This window comes from Triticum dicoccoides, chromosome 2B (genome assembly GCF_002162155.2).
Source record: "Triticum dicoccoides isolate Atlit2015 ecotype Zavitan chromosome 2B, WEW_v2.0, whole genome shotgun sequence".
NCBI lineage: Eukaryota > Viridiplantae > Streptophyta > Magnoliopsida > Poales > Poaceae > Triticum > Triticum dicoccoides.
The window spans coordinates 416,715,001-416,732,326 of record NC_041383.1 but is presented as its reverse complement, the minus strand read 5'-3'; positions in this window follow the sequence as shown (position 1 = coordinate 416,732,326).

Sequence of the window (17,326 nt, the reverse complement as noted above, 5' to 3'; positions counted from 1 at the left end):
AAGGAGTGGCAAGAGCCTAAGCTTGGGGATTCCCAAGGCAAACCAAGGTAAAATTCAAGGACAGACAAAAGCCTAAGCTTGGGGATGCCCCGGAAGGCATCCCCTCTTTCGTCTTCGTCTATCGGTAACTTTACTTGCGGCTATATTTTTATTCACCACATGATATGTGTTTTGCTTGGAGTGTCTTGTATGATTTGAGTCTTTGCATTTTAGTTTACCACAACCATCCTTGTTGTACACACCTTTTGGGAGAGACACACATGAATTGGAATTTATTAGAATACTCTATGTGCTTCACTTATATCTTTTGAGCTAGACAATTTTGCTCTAGTACTTCACTTATATCTTATAAGAGCACGGTGGTGGTTTATTTTATAGAAATTATTGATATCTCATGCTTCACTTATATTATTTTGAGAGTCTTTTAGAATAGTACGATAATTTGCTTTGGTTATAAAACTAGTCCTAACATGATGGGCAACCAAGATGGGTATAATAAAAACTTACATATAAAGTGCATTGAATATAATGAGAAGTTTGATTCTTTATGATTTTTTTGAGAGATGAAGATGGTGATATTAGAGTCATGCTAGTACAGTAGTTGTGAATTTGAGAGATACTTGTGTTAAAGCTTGTGATTCCCGTAGCATGCACGTATGGTGAACCGTTATGTGATGAAGTTGGAGCATGATTTATTTATTGATTGTCTTCCTTATGAGTGGCGGTCGGGGACGAGCGATGGTATTTTCCTACCAATCTATCCCCCTAGGAGCATGCACGTAGTACTTCGTTTCGGTAACTAATAAATTTTTGCAATAAGTATGTGAGTTCTTTATGACTAATGTTGAGGCCATGGATTATACGCACTCTCACCCTTCCACCATTGCTAGCCTCTCTAGTACCGCACAAATTTCATAGGTACCATACACCCACCATATACCTTCCTCAAAACAGCCACCATACCTACCTATTATGGCATTTCCATAGCCATTCCGAGATATATTGCCATGCAACTGTCCACTATTCGTTTATTATGACACGCTCCATCATTGTCATATTGCCTTGCATGATCATGTAGTTGACATCGTATTTGTGGCAAAGCCACCATTCATAATTTCTTCATACATGTCACTCTTGAATCATTGCACATCCCGGTACACCGGCGGAGGCATTCACATAGAGTCATATTTTGTTCTAAGTATCGGGTTGTAATTCTTGAGTCATAACTAAATAAAAGTGTGATGATCTTAATTATTAGAGCATTGTCCCAGTGAGGAAAGGATGATGGAGACTATGATTCCCCCACAAGTCGGGATGAGACTCCGGAAGAAAATAAATAAATAAAAGAGGCCATAAAAAAGGAGAAAAGGCCCAAATAAAAAAATGAGAGAAAAAGAGAGAAGGGGCAATGCTACTTTCCTTTTACCACACTTGTGCTTCAAAGTAGCACCATGATCTTCATGATAGAGAGTCTCCTATGTTGTCACTTTCATATACTAGTGGGAAATTTTCATTATAAAACTTGGCTTGTATATTCCAATGATGGGCTTCCTCAAAAAAGCCCTAGGTCTTCATGAGCAAGCAAGTTGGATGCACACCCACTTAGTTTCTTTTGTTGAGCTTTCATACACTTATAGCTCTAGTGCATCCGTTGCATGACAATCCCTACTCACTCACATTGATATCTATTGATGGGCATCTCCATAGCCCGTTGATACGCCTAGTTGATGTGAGACTATCTTCTCCTTTTTGTCTTCTCCACAACCACCATTCCATTCCACCAATCGTGCTATGTCCATGGCTCACGCTCATGTATGACGTGAAGATTGAAAAGTTTGAGAACATCAAAAGTATGAAACAATTGCTTGGCTTGTCATCGGGGTTGTGCATGATTAAATACTTTGTGTGATGAAGATAGAGCATAACCAGACTATATGATTTTGTAGGGATAGCTTTCTTTGGCCATGTTATTTTGAGAAGACATGATTGCTTTGTTAGTATGCTTGAAGTATTATTATTTTTATGTCAATATTAAACTTTTGTCTTGAATCTTTTAGATCTAAACATTCATGCCACAATAAAGAAAGTTACATTGATAAATATGTTAGGTAGCATTCCACATAAAAATTCTCTTTTTATCATTTACCTATCGAGGACGAGCAGGACTTAAGCTTGGGGATGCTTGATATGTCTCCAACGTATCTATAATTTTTGATAGTTCCATGCTATTATATTATCTATTTTGGATTTTTAATGGGCTTTAATATGCTCTTTTATATTATTTTTGGGACTAACATATTAACCGGAGGCCCAGTGCTAGTTTCTGTTTTTTTGCCTATTTTAAAGTTTTGCAGAAAAGGAATACCAAACGGAGTCCAAATGGAATGAAACCTTCGTGATGATCTTTCTTGGACCGAAAGCAATCCAGAAGACTTGGAGTAGAAGTCTGGAATGCCACGAGGCGGCCACGAGGCAGGAGGGTGCGCCTAGGGGGGTAGGCGCGCCCCCACCCTCGTGGGCCCCTCGTAGCTCCACCGACGTACTTCTTTCACCTATATATACTCTTATACCCTAGAAACATCCGGGAGAGGCACAAAACCACTTTTCCACCGCCGCAACCTTCTGTACCCGTGAGATCCCATCTTGGGGCCTTTTCTGGCGATCTGCCGGAGGGGGAATCGATCACGGGGGGCTTCTACATCAACACCATAGCCTCACTGATGAAGCATGAGTAGTTTACCATAGACCTTCGGGTCCATAGTTATTATCTAGAGGATTTCTTCTCTCTCTTTGATTCTCAATATAAAGTTCTCCTCGATATTCTTGGAGATCTTTGATGTAATACTCTTTTGCGGTGTGTTTACTAAGATCCGTGCGGATTTATGAAAAAGATTATCTATGAATATTATTTTTTCTTCTCTGAATTCTGTGGATTTATGAACAAGATTATATATGAATATTATTTGGTTCTTCTCTGAATTCTTATATGCATGATTTGATATCTTTGCAAGTCTCTTCGAATTATCTGTTTAGTTTGGCCTACTAGATTGATACTTCTTGCAATGGGAGAAGTGCTTAGCTTTGGGTTCAATCTTGTGGTGTCCTTTCCCAGTGATAGTAGGGGCAGCAAGGCACGTATTGTATTATTTCCATCGAGGATAAAAAGATGGGATTTATATCATATTGCTTGAATTTATCCCTCTACATCATGTCATCTTGCTTAATGCGTTACTCCGTTCTAATGAACTTAATACTCTAGATGCATGCTGGATAGCGGTCGTGTGGATTAATAGTAGTAGATGCAGAATCGTTTCGGTCTACTTGACACGGACGTGATGCCTATATTCATGATCAGTGCCTTAGATATCTTCATAATTATGCGCTTTTCTATCAATTGCTCGACAGTAATTTGTTCACCCACCGTAATACAAGCTATCTTGAGAGAAGCCACTAGTGAAACCTATGGCGCCCGTGTCTCTTTTCTATTATCTTACATCTCTTTTATTTATATCGCATCTCGTTTACTATTTTGCAATCTTTATTTTCCAATCTATACAACAAAAATACCAAAAATATTTTCTTTACTATCTTTATCAGATCTCACTTTTGCGAGTGACCGTGAAAGGATTGACAACCCCTTTATTGCATTGGTTGCAAGGTTCTTGATTGGTTGTGTAGGTACTAGGTGACTTGTGCGTCGTCTCCTACTGGATTGATACCTTGCTTCTCAAAACTGAGGGAAATACTTACGCTACTTTGCTGCATCACCCTTTCCTCTTCAAGGGAAAACCAACGCATGCTCAAGAGGTAGCAAGAAGGATTTCTCGCGCCGTTGCTAGGGAGATCTACGTCAAGTCAAGCCATACCAAGTACCCATCATAACCTCTTCTCCCTCACATTACATTATTTGCCATTCGCCTCTCATTTTCCTCTCCCCGACTTCTAAAACGAATGTAGAAAACCTTTTCCTTTTTCTTCGCCCATCTTCCATTCGTCTCTTTTTGTTTGCTTCTTGAGTGCTTGTGTGTTGGATTGATTGTTTGTCACGATGGCTCAAGATAATACTAAATTGTGTGACTTTTCCAATACCAACAAGAATGATTTTATTAGCACTCCGATTGCTCCTACTACCGATGCTGAATCTTGTGAACTTAATACCGCTTTGTTGAATCTTGTAATGAAAGATCAATTTTCTGGCCTTCCTAGTGAAGATACCGCAACCCATCTAAACAACTTCGTTGATTTGTGTCATATGCAAAAGAAGAAAGATGTGGATAGTGATATTGTTAAATTGAAGCTATTTCCGTTTCCTCTTAGAGATCGTGCTAAAACTTGGTTCTCTTCTTTGCCTAAAAATAGTATTGATTCATGGAATAAGTGCAAAGATGCTTTTATCTCTAAGTATTTTCCTCCCACTAAGATCATCTCTCTTAGGAACGATATTATGAATTTTAAGAAACTTGATCATGAGCATGTTGCACAAGCATCGGAGAGGATGAAATTAGTGATACATAATTGCCCTACGCATGGTTTGAACTTATAGATGATTATACAAAAAATTTATGCCGGATTGAATTTTGCTTCTAGAAATCTTTTAGATTCGGCCGCGGGAGGCACTTTTATGGAAATCACTTTGGGAAAAGCTACTAAACTCCTAGACTATATTACGGTAAATTATTCTCAATGGCACACCGAAAGATCTACTAGTAAAAAAGTTCATGCAATTGAAGAAATTAATATTTTGAGTGGAAAGATGGATGAACTTATGAAATTATTATCTAATAAAAGTGTTTCTTCTAATCCTAATAATATGCCTTTTTCCACTTTGACTGAGAATAATAATGAATCTATGGATGTGAATTGTTGGTAGGAACATTTTTGGTAACAACGCTTATAGAGGAAATTTTAATTCTAGGCCGTTTCCTAGTAATTCCTCTAATAATTATGGTAGTTCCTACAACAAATCTTATGGAAATTTTAATAAGATGCCCTCGGATTTTGAGAATAGTGTTAAATAATTTATGAGCTAGAAAAATAATTTCAATGCTTTGGTTGAAGAAAAATTGCTTAAGATTGATGAGTTGGCTAGGAAAAATGGATAGAATTTCTCTTGATGTTGATTCTTTGAAACTTAGATCTATTCCATTTAAGCATGATATCAATGAGTCTCTCAAATCCATGAGAATTTCCATTGATGAGTGCAAAGAAAAAACCGCTAGGATGCATGCTAAAAAAGATTGCTTTGTGAAAGCGTGTTCTTCTAGTTTTCATGATAATAATGATGAAGATCTAAAAGTGATTGATGTTACTCCTATTAAATCTTTGCTTTCCAATATGAATCTTGATAAAGATGGGACTGGAGATAAGTCAACTTTAGTTAAAATGCGTCCCAATGATTCAAAAATTTTAGGGCTAGATGCAAAAATTGATAAAAGTGGGATCGGAGAGGTCAAGACTTTAAGTAGCAATGAACCCACTATTTTGGATTTCAAGGAATTTAATTATGATAATTGCTCTTTGATAGATTGTATTTCCTTGTTGCAATTCGTGCTAAATTCTCCTCATGCTTATGATCAAAATAAAGCATTTACAAAACATATCAGTGAATTTGATGATTGTTCTTTAAATTTACATCTTGCAGATTCCACTTAGTTTCTTTTGTTGAGCTTTCATACACTTATAGCTCTAGTTTCTATCTTTATCAGATCTCACTTTTGCGAGTGACCGTGAAGGGATTGACAACCCCTTTATCGCATTGGTTGCAAGGTTCTTGATTGTTTGTGGAGGTACTAGGTGACTTGTGCGTCGTCTCCTACTGGATTGATACCTTGGTTCTCAAAACTGAGGGAAATACTTACGATACTTTGTTGCATCACCCTTCCTCTTGAAGGGAAAACCAACGCATGCTCAAGAGGTAGCAGGGCACCCTAGGACACACAAGTTTCTCTCCCAACCGTGTGCAGTGCCCCCCTCCACAGTTACACACCTCGATCATACCATCGTAGTGCTTAGGCGAAGCCCTTCGCCAGTAACATCATCATCACCATCGCCACGCCGTCATGCTGACGGAACTCACCCTTGTCCTCAACTGGATCAAGAGCACGATGGACGTCATCGAGCTGAACGTGTGCTGAACACGGAGGTGCCTGATGTCTACTACACAACCTTCTTCTTGTAGATGTTGTTGGGCCTGCAAGTGCACAGGTTTGTAGGACAGTAGCAAATTTCCCTCAAGTGGATGACCCAAGGTTTATCAATCCGTAGGATGCGTAGGATGAAGATGGTCTCTCTCAAACAACCCTGCAACCAAATAACAAAGAGTCTCTTGTGTCCCCAACAAACCCAATACAATGGTAAATTGTATAGGTGCACTAGTTTGGCAACGAGATGGTGATACAAGTGCAATATGGATGATAGATAAAGGTTTTTGTAATCTAAAATTATAAAAGCAGCAAGGTAGCAAGCGATAAAAGTGAGCGTAAACGGTATTGCAATGATAGGAAACAAGGCCTAGGGTTCATACTTTCACTAGTGCAAGTTCTCTCAACAATAATAACATAGATAGATCATATAACAATCCTTCAACATGCAACAAAGAGTCACTCCAAAGCAACTAATAGCGGAGAACAAACGTAGCGATTATGGTAGGGTACGAAACCACCTCAAAGTTATTCTTTCGGATCAATCTATTCAAGAGTTCGTACTAGAATAACATCTTAAGACACAAATCAACCAAAACCCTAATGTCACCGAGATACTCCATTGTCACCTCAAGTATCCGTGGGCATGATTATACAATATGCATCACACAATCTCAGATTCATCCAACCAACACAAAGTACTTCAAAGAGTGCCCCAAAGTCTCTACCGAGAGTCAAGAAAACGTGTGCCAACCCCTATGCATAGGTTCATGGGCGGAACCCGCAAGTTGGTCACCAAAACATACATCATGATATTTTTGGTATGAATTCCCTGAATACCCATGATGCTAATGATATGCAAAGCCACAAGCTTGGGGAAGCTATGTTTGATGGAGATGATATTTTTGTCCCCCAAGCTTTGATGAGCAAATTTACTATGATGAAAGCATGCCTCCTATCTGTGATGATTATTGTGATGACACGTATGCTTTAAAGAATAATGATAACCATGAAACGTGTCATCTTGATCTTAATTTTCAATCACATGATAGTTATTCTGTTGAGTTTGCTCCCACTACTATTCACGAGAAGAAATTTGCTTATGTTGAGAGTAGTAAATTTTCTATGCTTGTAGATCATGAAAAGAATGCTTTAGGTGCTGGTTATATTGTTGAATTCATTCATGATGCTACTGAAAATTATTATGAGAGAGGAACTTATGCTTGTAGGAATTGCAATAATATCAAGTTTCCTCCCTATGTGCTTAAATTCTTGAAGCTATGCTTGTGTTACCTTCCTATGCTAGTTGATTATTGTTCCCATAAGTAGTTTTCTCAAAAAATCCCTATGCATAGGAAGTGGGTTAGACTTAAATTTGCTAGTCATATTCTTCATGATGCTCCCGTTATGTTTCAATTCTTATCTTTTATGTGAGCATCATTGTCATCATCATGCCTAGCTAGAAAGGCATTAAAGAAAAGCTCTTGTTGGGAGACAACCCAATATTTACCCTAACTGTTTTTTGTGTGTCCACATGATTATGCTACTGTAGTAATCATGTTTTATAGCTTTTGTTTCAATAAAGTTCCAAGTAGAACCTTTGGGAAGACATGGGTGAAGTTTATGTGATCTTGCTGTAAAAAACAAAAACTTTAGCACTCACTCGATTAGCTGCCATTTTTTACTGGAGAGGGATTTTAGGTTGATTCTTTTTTCAGATGATTAATAGACAAATTTCTCAGGTCCAACAATTTATTTCATAATTTTTGGGGTTCCATAAGTATACGTTTTATACAGATTACTACAGACTGTTCTGTCTTTGACAGATTCTGTTTTCTATGTGTTGTTTGCTTATTTTGATGCATCTGTGGCTAGTGTTAAGTGGTATGAACCATAGAGAAGTTAGAATACAGTATATATTACACCAATATGAATTTAAAATGACTTCATTACAGTACCTAAGTGGTGGTTTTATTTTCTTATACTAACGGAGCTTACGAGTTCTGTTTTTGAGTTTTGTGTGGTTGAAGTTTTCAAGTTTTGGGTAAAGATTCGATGGACTATGGAATAAGGAGTGGCAAGAGCCTAAGCTTGGGGATGCCCAAGGCACCCTAAGGTAATATTCAAGGAAAACCAAGAGCCTAAGCTTGGGGATGCCCCGGAAGGCATCCCCTCTTTCGTCTTCGTTCATCGGTAACTTTACTTGGAGCTATATTTTTATTCACCACTTGATATGTGTTTTGCTTGGAGCGTCATTTATTTTGTTAGTATTTTCTTGATTTTAGTTAGAATAATGTTTTGTCTCTTTAGTTTCAATAAAAAAGTCAAGGATAGCCTCTACCATGCTTATTTTGCTTGTATACATGTTGTTGTTTGAAAACAGAAAGTTTACCGCTGTTGTAAAAATTCCCTAGAAAATTCAAAGAATGGTATAACGTTGAATCTTTTTGCATATTAATCTCTGATAAATTTATTACAGTGGGAATTTTATTTCATAATTTTTTGGAGTCAGGGAAGTATTGCTACTCTTGTATTCTTTACAGACTGTACTGTTTTGGCAGATTGCTGTTATGTTTGCATTGTTTGCATATGTTTGCTTGTTTAATGATTCTATTTGATGATAGGAGTATTAAATATGCAGATTCATTTAGTATGCAATGTTGAATAATAATTTAAGTGATTTGTTACAGTAGAAAATGATAAGGTTTTGCATTGGTTTATACTAACCTATCTCACGAGTTCTTGTTAAGTTTGTTGTGAATGAAGCTTTTGATAAAAAGAGAAACCATGATATGAGAGGAATTAAGGAGACACAAAAGTTCAAGCTTGGGGATGCCCAAGGCACCCCGAGATAATATTTCAAGAAGTCTCAAGCATCTAAGCTTGGGGATGCCCCGGTAGGCATCCCACCTTTCTTCTTCAACAACTATCGGTTAGTATCGGTTGAGCCTAAGTTTTTGCTTCTTAACATGAGTTGTGCTATCCTTGCACTGTAGTTTTCTTTAGCTTTGCTTGCTGTTTGAATAGAGTATCAAGATTTGAAATTATTAAATGGGAGAGTATTCACATAGTTGCATAATTATTCGACTACTCATTGATCTTCACTTATATCTTTTGGAGTAGTTTGTTGTTTGCTCTAGTGCTTCACTTAGATCTTTTAGAGCACACCGGTGGTTTTATTTTGAAGAAATATATGATCTCTCATGCTTCACTTAGATTATTTTGAGAGTCGTTAATAGCATGGTAATTTGCTTAATATTAATATACTTGGTATTCAAGATATGTGAAACTTTCTTATGAGTGTGTTGAATACTAAGAAAAGTTTGATGCTTGATAATTGTTTTGAGATATGGAGGTAGTGATATTAAAGTCATGCTAGTTGGGTGATTATGAATTTAAAGAATGCTTGTGTTGAAGTTAGCAAGTCCCTTAGCATGCACATATGGTTAAAGTTGTGTAACAAATTTGAAACATGAAGTGTACCTGGCTTGTGCATCCTTATGAGTGGCGGTCGGGGACGAGCGATGATCTTTTCCTACCAATCTATCCCCCTAGGAGCATGCGCGTAGTACTTGGTTTTTGATGACTTCTAAATTTTTGCAATAAGTATATGAGTTCTTTTGACTAATGTTGAGTCCATGGATTATACGCACTTTTACCTTTCCGTCATTGCTAGCCTCTTCGGTACCGTGCATTGCCCTTTCTCACCTTGAGAGTTGGTGCAAACTTCGCCGGTGCATCCAAAGCCCGTGATACGATACGCTCTATCACAAATAAACCTCCTTATATCTTCCTCAAAACAGCCACCATACCTACCTATTATGGCATTTCCATAGCCATTCCGAGATATATTGCCATGCAACTTTCCACCGTTCCGTTCATCATCATTATGACATACATTACTTTTGTCATATTACCATATCATGATCATGTAGTTGACATCGTATTTGTGGAAAAGCCACCATGCATTATTTTTCATACATGTCACTCTTGATTCATTGCACCATCCCGGTACACCGCCGGAGGCATTCATATAGAGTCTTATCTTGTTCTAAGTTTCGAGTTGTAATCCTTATGTTGTATTCAATAGAAGTGTGATGATCATCATTATTAGAGCATTGCCCAATCAAAAAAAGAGAAAGGCCAAAAAAAGAAAGGCCCAAAAAAAAGGGCAATGCTACTATCTCTTTTTCCACACTTGTGCTTCAAAGTAGCACCTTGTTCTTCATATAGTGAGTCTCATAAGTTATGCTTCAAAGTAGCACCTTTTTCTTCATGTAGTGAGTCCCATAAGTTGTCTTTGTATACTAGTGGGATTTTTTCATTATAGAACTTGGCTTGTATATTCCTACGATGGGCTTCCTCAAATGCCCTAGGTCTTCGTGAGCAAGCGAGTTGGATGCACACCCACTAGTTTTCTTTTGTTGAGCATTCATAGCTCTAGTGCATCCGTTCCATGGCAATCCCTACTCCTCATGTTGACATCAATTGATGGGCATCTCCATAGCCCGTTGATTATCCTCGTCAATGTCAGACTTTCTCCTTTTTTGTCTTCTCCACACAATCCCCATCATCATATTCTATTCCACCCATAGTGCTATATTCATGGCTCACGCTCATGTATTGCGTGCAGGTTGAAAAAGTTTGAGATTATTTAAGTATGAAACAATTGCTTGGCTTGTCATCGGGGGTATAGAAGTTGGGAACATCTTTGTGTGACGAAAATGAAGCATAGCCTAACTATATGATTTTGTAGGGATGAACTTTCTTTTGCCATGCTATTTTGAGAAGACATTATTGCTTTGATTAGTATGCTGGAAGTATTATTATTTTTATGTCAATATGAACTTTTGTCTTGAATCTTTCAGATCTGAATATTCATACCACGATTAAGAAGATTTACATTGAGATTATGCCAAAGTATCACTCCGCATCAAAAATTCTTTTTTATCATTTACCTACTCGAGGACGAGCAGGAATTAAGCTTGGGGATGCTTGATACGTCTCCAACGTATCTATAATTTTTGATTGCTCCATGCTACTTTATCTACTATTTTAGGCAATATTGGGCTTTATTATCCACTTTTATATATTTTTGGGACTAATCTATTAACCGGAGGCCTAGCCCAGATTTGCTGTTTTATGCCTATTTCAGTGTTTCGAGGAAAAGGAATATCAGACGGAGTCAAAACGGAACGAAATCAACTAGAGAAGTTATTTTTGGAAGGAAAGCAACCTGATGGACTTGGAGTGCACGCCAAGGGAGTCCCGGGCTGCCCACGAGGGTGGGGGGCACACCCCCCCTAGGGCGCGCCCCCCTACCTCGTGAGCATCCCGGAGGTCCACTGACGTACCCCTTGCACCCATATATACCTACGTACCCTAAAACTTCCAGAACAGAAGATAGATCGGGAGTTCCGCCGCCCCAAGCCTCTGTAGCCACCAAAAACCTCTCGGGAGCCCGTTCCGGCACCCTGCGGGTCTTCATCATCCCGACGCTCTCCATGACGAGGAGGGAGTAGTTCACCCTCGGGGCTGAGGGTATGTACCAGTAGCTATGTGTTTTATCTCTCTCTCTCTCTCGTGTTCTCTCTCGTGTTCCCTCTATGGCACGATCTTGATGTATCCCGAGCTTTGCTATTGTAGTTGGATCTTATGATGTTTCTTCGCCTCTACTCTCTTGTGATGAATTGAGTTTCCCCTTTGAAGTTATCTTATCGGATTGAGTCTTTTATAAGAAAACTTGATGTATGTCTTTCGATCCACTTGATGTATGTTTTGGTGATCAACTTGCGGGTTTCGTGACATTGGGAACCTATGCATAGGGGTTGGCACACGTTCTTGACTCTCCGGTAGTAGCTTTTGGGCACTCTTTGAAGTACTTTGTGTTGGTTGGATGAATCTGAGATTGTGTGATGCATATCGTATAATCATGCCCGCGGATACTTGAGGTGACAATGGAGTATCTAGGTGACATTAGGGTTTTGGTTGATTTGTGTCTTAAGGTGTTATTCTAGTACGAACTCTTTTATAGATCGATTCGAAAGAATAACTTTGAGGTGGTTTCGTACCCTACCATAATCTCTACGTTTGGTCTCCGCTATTAGTGGCTTTGGAGTGACTCTTTGTTGCATGTTGAGGGCTTGTTATATGATCTATCTATGTTATTATTGTTGAGAGAACTTGCACTAGTGAAAGTATGAACCCTAGGCCTTGTTTCCTACCATTGCAATACCGTTTACTCTCACTTTTATCGCTTGCTACCTTGCTGTTTTTATATTTTCAGATTACAAAAACCTATATCTACCATCCGTTTTGCACTTGTATCACTATCTCTTCGCCGAACTAGTGCACCTATACAATTTACCATTGTATTGGGTGTGTTGGGGAGACAAGAGACTCTTTGTTATTTGGTTGCAGGGTTGTTTGAGAGAGACCATCTTCATCCTACGCCTCCTACGGATTGATAAACCTTAGGTCATCCACTTGAGGGAAATTTGCTACTGTCCTACAAACCTGTGCACTGGCAAGCCCAACAACGTCTACAAGAAGAAGGTTGTGTAGTAGACATCAGTGGACTCTCATGGCAAAAACTGGGTTTAAGGATAATTGGAAGCACAAGTAGTATCTCTACTTGGTGCAAGAAATTTTGGCTAGCAGGGGGGAAAGGGAAGCACAACATGTTTGAATGATCCATGACAATATACTTTAACTGAGATGTGAGAAAACATAACCCATTACGTTGTCTTCCTTGTCCAACATCAACTCTTTAGCGTGTCATACATAATGAGTGCTCATAATTATAAAAGATGTCTATGATAATATATTTATATGTGAAATCTCCCTTCCTTCAGTATTCTTTCATGAATTGTTCAAATGACCAATACAATGCTTGCTAACCGTCAATAAATTTACAACCTCTACTTCTTAGATGTGAAGTCATTACTCCCCATGGGATAAGCAAATGAGACATATATAATTTCAGATTTATGACAATCAACTCATTCAACAATTTACTCATAGGATATAAGTGAAGCACACGAGTAAATGAAAAACTACTCCAAAAAGATATAAGTGAAGATCAATGAGTAGCAAAATATATATGTAACTATGTGAAGAATCCCTCTCATTTAAGAATTTCAGATCTTGTTATTGTATTCAAACAGCAAGCAAAGCAAAACAAAATGACAATGCAAGGATAGCACAACCCATGTGAAGAAGCAAAAAGTTAGGCTCAACCGATACTAACCGATGATTGTTGAAGAAAGATGGGATGCCTACCGGGGCATCCCCAAGCTTAGATGTTTGAGAATTCCTGAAATATTATCTTGGGTTGCCTTAGGCATCCCCAAGCTTGAGCTTTTATGTCTCCTTAATTCCTCTCATATCATGGTTTCTCTTCTTTTTATCAAAAGCTTCATTCACAACAAACTCAACAAGAACTCGTGAGATAGGTTAGTATAAACCAGTGCAAAACCTTATCATTTTCTACTGTAACAAATTACTAAAATTATTATTCAACATTGCATACTAAATGCCTCTGCATATTTAACACTCCTATCCTCAAATAGAATCATTAAGCAAGCAAACATATGCAAACAAAGCAACCATAACAACAATCTGCCAAAACAGTATAGTCTGTAAAGAATGCAGGAGTATCAATACTTCCCTGACTCCAACAATTATGAAATAAAATTTCCACTGTAATGAATTTATCAGAGCTCAAAATGCAAAAATATTCAACATTATACCATTCTCGTACTTTTCTAGGGAATTTTTGCAACAACGGTAAACTTTTTGTTTTCAAACAGCAACATGTATACTAGCAAAATAAGCATGGTAAAGGCTATCCTTGACATTTTTATTGAAAATATAGATGCAAAACATTAATCTAATTGACAGCAAGCAAACACAAACAAAAGAAAATGACGCTCCAAGCAAAACACATATCATGTGGTGAATAAAAATATAGCTCCAAGTAAAGTTACCGATGAACGAAGACAAAAGAGGGGATGCCATCCGGGGGCATACCCAAGCTTAGGCTCTTGGTAATCCTTGAATATTACCTTGGGGTGCATTGGGCATCCCAAATCTTAGGCTCTTGCCATTCCTTATTCCATAGTCCATCAAATCTTTACCCAAAACTTGAAAACTTTAACCACACAAAACTCAAAACAAAACTCGTAAGCTCCGTTAGTATAAGAAAATAAAACCACCACTTAGGTACTGTAATGAACTCATTCTAAATTAAAATTGGTGTAATATCTACTGTATTCTTTAACTTATCTATGGTTCATACCCTCCGATACTACTCATAGATTCATCAAAATAAGCAAACAACACATAGGAAACAGAATCTGTCAAAAACAGAACAGTCTGTAGTAATCTGTATCAAACATATACTTCTGGAACTCAAAAAATTCTGAAATAAATTGCTGGACCTGAGGAATTTTTCTATTAATCATCTGCAAAAATAATCAACCTAAAAGCACTCTCCAGTAAAAAAATGGCAGCTATTCTCGTGAGCGCTAAAGTTTCTGTTTTTCACAGCAAGATCACATAAACTTCACCCAAGTCTTCCCAAAGGTTCTACTTGGCACTTTATTGAAACAAAAGCTATAAAACGTGATTACTACAGTAGCATAATAATGTGGACACACAAAAACAGTAAGGGTAAATATTGGGTTGTCTCCCAAAAAGCGCTTTTCTTTAATGCCTTTTCAGCTCGGCATGATGATGACAATGATGCTCACATAAAAGATAAGAATTGAAACATAACGGGAGCATCATGAAGCATATGACTAGCAAATTTAAGTCTAACCCACTTCCTATGCATAGAGATTTTGTGAGCAAACAACTTATGGGAACAATAATCAACTAGCATAGGAAGGTAACACAAGCATAGCTTCAAGATTTTAAGCACATAGAGAGGAAACTTGACATTATCGCAATTCCTACAAGCATATGTTCCTCCCTCATAATAATTTTCAGTAGCAACATGAATGAATTCAACAATATAACCAGCACCTAAAGCATTCTTTTCATGATCTACTAGCATAGAAAATTTACTACTCTCCACATAAGCAAAATTCTTCTCATGAAAAGTAGTGGGGGCAAACTCAACAAAATAACTATCATGTGAAGCATAATCCAATTGAAAACTAAAATCATGATGACAAGTTTCATGGTTTTCATGATTCTTAATAGCATACAAGTCATCACAATAATCATCATAGGTAGCAACTTTGTTCTCATAATCAATTGAAACCTCTTCTGAAATAGTGGAATCATCACTAAATAAAGTTGACACTCTTCCAAATCCACTTTCATGTTCATCACAATAAGACTCAACATCCTCCAAAATAGTGGGATCACTACTTCCTAAAGTTGACACTCTTCCAAACCCACTTTCATCAATATAATCATCATAAATAGGAGGCATGCTTTCATCATAATAAATATTCTCATCAAAGCTTGGGGGACTAAAAATATCATATTCATCAAACATAGCTTCCCCAAGCTTGTGGCTTTGCATATCATTAGCATCATGGATATTCAAGGAATTCATACTAACAACATTGCAATCATGCTCATCATTCAAAGATTTAGTATCAAACATTCTATAGATTTCTTCTTCTAGCACTTGAGCACAATTTTCCTTTTCATCATACTCACAAAAGATATTAAAAAGATGAAGCGTATGAGACAAACTTAACTCCATTTTTTGTAGTTTTCTTTTATAAACTAAACTAGTGATAAAACAAGAAGCAAAAAGATTTGATTGCAAGATCTAAAGATATACCTTCAAGCACTCACCTCCCCGGCAACGACGCCGGAAAAGAGCTTAGTTGATGGGGTGTGAGTGCCGTTTACCTAGCCTCCCCGGCAACGGCGCCAGAAAAGAGCTTGATGTCTACTACACAACCTTCTTCTTGTAGACATTGTTGGGCCTGCAAGTGCACATGTTTGTAGGACAGTAGCAAATTTCCCTCAAGTGGATGACCTAAGGTTTATCAATCCGTAGGAGGCGTAGGATGAAGATGGTCTCTCTCAAACAACCCTGCAACCAAATAATAAAGAGTCTCTTGTGTCCCCAACAAATCCAATACAATGGTAAATTGTATAGGTGCACTAGTTCAGTGAAGAGATGGTGATACAAGTGCAATATGGATGATAGATAAAGGTTTTGTAATCTGAAATTACAAAAACAGCAAGGTAGCGAGGGATAAAAGTGAGCGTAAACGGTATTGCAATGATAGGAAACAAGGCCTAGGGCTCATACTTTCACTAGTGCAAGTTCTCTCAACAATAATAACATAGATAGATCATATAACAATCACTCAACAACAAAGAGTCACTCCAAAGCAACTAATAGTGGAGAACAAACGTAGATATTATGGTAGGGTATGAAACCACCTCAAAGTTATTCTTTCGGATCAATCTATTCAAGAGTTCATACTAGAATAACACCTTAAGACACAAATCAACCAAAACCCTAATGTCACCTAGATACTCCATTGTCACCTCAAGTATCCGTGGGCATGATTATACGATATGCATCACACAATCTTAGATTCGTCCAACCAACACAAAGTACTTCAAAGAGTGCCTCAAAGTCTCTACCGGAGAGTCAAGAAAACGTGTGCCAACCCCTATGCATAGGTTCATGGGCGGAACCCGCAAGTTGGTCACCAAAACATACATCAAGTGGCACGTGATATCCCATTGTCACCACAAATAAACATGGCAAGACATACATCAAGTGTTCTCATCATAAAGACTCAATCTGATACGATAACTTCAAAGGGGAAACTCAATTCATCACAAGAGAGTAGAGGGGGAGAAGCATCATAAGATCCAACTATAATAGCAAAGCTCGCGATACATCAAGATCGTGCCATAGAGAGAACACGAGAGAGAGAGAGAGAGAGAGAGAGAGAGAGAGAGAGAGAGAGAGAGAGATCAAACACATAGCTACTGGTACATATCCTCAGCCCCGAGGGTGAACTACTCCCTCCTCGTCATGGATAGCACCGGGATGATGAAGATGGCCACCGGTGATGGGATCCCCCTCCGGCAGGGTGCCGGGAAGGGCTCCCGAGAGGTTTTTGGTGGCTACAGAGGCTTGCGGCGGCGGAACTCCCGATCTATCTTGATATTCAATGTTTTTAGGGTACGTAGGCTTA